We start from the raw sequence: 3,217 nt of genomic DNA on the forward strand, positions 1-3,217 counted from the left end.
GCCTGGGATATGCCCATGACAAAGGATAGGCCGAACCTCACCAGAAAAAAAGAGAGGGAGACCACGGCAGAGCTGAGGGATAAACATGAGATGGTGATAAAACCAGCAGACGAGGGGAGCAGTAGGGTTACAAATTAATGTCAATATGGGGCCTGCTCCCACTGGGTAATAGACAAAAACATAGAACAGGGTGACAGGAGAGACTGGATAGCACAGAGGATAACCCGTGAGCGAAATAATGGGGTGTATGCAGTTCAATGTAAGGAGTGTACCTTACGGTACATAGGCGAAACAGGTAAAACAGCCTCAGCGGTGATCGACGTGTCAAAGAGGAGTCACAAAGACGGGCAAAATAAAGTGGTTGATTATAGACAATAGACAATAGACAATAGGTGCAGGAGTCGGCCATTCAGCCCTTCGAGCCAGCACCGCCATTCAATGCGATCATGGCTGATCACTCTCAATCAGTACCCCGTTCCTGCCTTCTCCCCATACCCCCTCACTCCGTTATCCTTAAGAGCTCTATCCAGCTCTCTCTTGAAAGCATCCAACGAACTGGCCTCCACTGCCTTCTGAGGCAGAGAATTCCACACCTTCACCACTCTCTGACTGAAAAGGTTCTTCCTCATCTCCGTTCTAAATGGCCTACCCCTTATTCTTAAACGGTGGCCCCTTGTTCTGGACTCCCCCAACATTGGGAACATGTTTCCTGCCTCTAATGTGTCCAATCCCCTAATTATCGTATATGTTTCAATAAGATCCCCCCTCATTCTTCTAAATACCAGTGTATACAAGCCCAATCGCTCCAGCCTTTCAACATACGACCGTCCCGCCATTCCGGGAATTAACCTAGTGAACCTACGCTGCACGCCCTCCATAGCAAGAATATCCTTCCTCAAATTTGGAGACCAAAACTGCACACAGTACTCCAGGTGCGGTCTCACCAGGGCCCGCTACAACTGTAGAAGGACCTCTTTGCTCCTATACTCAACTCCTCTGGTTACGAAGGCCAACATTCCATTGGCTTTCTTCACTGCCTGCTGTACCTGCATGCTTCCTTTCATTGACTGATGCACTAGGACATCCAGATCTCGTTGAACTCCCCCTCCTCCTAACTTGACACCATTCAGACAATAATCTGCCTTTCTACTCTTACTTCCAAAGTGAATAACCTCGCACTTATCTACATTAAACTGCATCTGCCATGTATCCGCCCACTCACACAACCTGTCCAAGTCATCCTGCAGCCTTATTGCATCTTCCTCACAATTCACACTACCCTCCAGCTTAGTATCATCTGCAAATTTGCTAATGGTACTTTTAATCCCTCCGTCTAAGTCATTAATGCATATCGTAAATAGCTGGGGTCCCAGCACCGAACCTTGCGGTACCCCACTGGTCACTGCCTGCCATTCCGAGAGGGACCCATTTATACCCACTCTTTGCTTTCCGTCTGTCAACCAATTTTCTATCCATGTCAGTACCCTACCCCCAATACCACGTGCCCTAATTTTGCCCACTAATCTCCTATGTGGGAGCTTGTCGAAGGCTTTCTGAAAGTCGAGGTACACCACGTCCACTGACTCTCCCCTGTCAATTTTCCTAGTTACATCCTCAAAACATTCCAGTAGATTTGTCAAGCATGATTTCCCCTTCGTAAATCCATGCTGACTCGCAATGATCCTGTTACTGCTATCCAAATGCTCAGCAATTTCGTCTTTTCTAATTGACTCCAGCATCTTCCCCACCACTGATGTCAGACTAACTGGTCTATAATTACCCGTTTTCTCTCTCCCTCCCTTCTTAAAAAGTGGGATAACATTTGCTATCCTCCAATCCACAGGAACTGATCCTGAATCTATATAGAACATTGAAAAATGATCTCCAATGCTTCCACTATTTCTAGAGCCACCTCCTTAGGTACCCTGGGATGCAGACCATCAGGCCCTGGGGATTTATCAGCCTTCAGTCCCATCAGTCTACCCAAAACCATTTCCTGCCTAATGTGGATTTCCTTCAGTTCCTCCATCACCCTAGGTTCTCCGGCCCCTAGAACATTTGGGAGATTGTGTGTATCTTCCTCAGTGAAGACAGACCCAAAGTAACGGTTTAACTCGTCTGCCATTTCTTTGTTCCCCATAATAAATTCCCCCGTTTCTGTCTTCAAGGGACCCACATTTGCCTTGACTATTTTTTCCCTCTTCACGTACCTAAAAAAACTTTTGCTATCCTCCTTTATATTATTGGCTAGTTTACCCTCGCACCTCATCTTTTCTCCCCGCATTGCCTCTTTAGTTAACTTTTGTTGCTCTTTAAAAGAGTCCCAATCCTCTGTCTTCCCACTCTTCTTTGCTATGTTATACCTCCTCTCCTTAATTTTTATGCTGTCCCTGACTTCCCTTGTCAGCCACAGGTGTCTCTTACTCCCCTTAGAGTCTTTCCACCTCTTTGGAATAAATTGATCCTGCAACCTCTGCATTATTCCCTGGAATACCTGCCATTGCTGTTCTACCGTCTTCCCTGCTAGGGCCTCCTTCCAGTCAATTTTGGCCAGCTCCCGCCTCATGCCTCTGTAATCCCCTTTGCTATACTGTAATACAGACACTTCCGATTTTCCCTTCTACCTTTCCATTTGCAGAGTAAAACTTATCGTGTTGTGATCACTGCCTCCTAACGGCTCTTTTACCTCTAGTCCCCTTATCAGATCAGGATCATTAAAAACACTCACTCTATTGGCCGTGATTTAACCTAGCACACAGTGTTGCAAAGCCCATGCAAAGTCCAGTGGGCCAAGCAAACAAATAAGATAGATCTGGCTCGGCGTTCCACATCTCCACATCGTCACCCAGCACGCCGACGCCCATTAACAATTCCCCCGCAAATTGTGCACCTCGAGCGGCAGTACTTTAAACGGCGCCGTCTTCGGCGTGGACGGCATGAACCAAGTCGGCAAGCATCGTCACCTAGCACACAGACGTGCACTAACAATTCCTCCCCCCGCAAATTGCGCGCCGCGAACGGCGGTACTTTCAAGTATGCCGCCTTCGGCGGGGACATCGTGAACCAAATCGGCAGGCAGGCGTCGTCAGCCGGTCGACCGACCCCCAGCTGCATTTCCCCAACGGACATTGTGCACTTCGTACAGAACAGTGCTTTTAAAATATTCCGCCTGCCGCGTGGACATCATGAACCAAATGAGCAGGCAGGCATCATATCA

The sequence above is a fragment of the Rhinoraja longicauda genome, unplaced genomic scaffold (assembly GCF_053455715.1).
Source record: "Rhinoraja longicauda isolate Sanriku21f unplaced genomic scaffold, sRhiLon1.1 Scf000151, whole genome shotgun sequence".
NCBI lineage: Eukaryota > Metazoa > Chordata > Chondrichthyes > Rajiformes > Arhynchobatidae > Rhinoraja > Rhinoraja longicauda.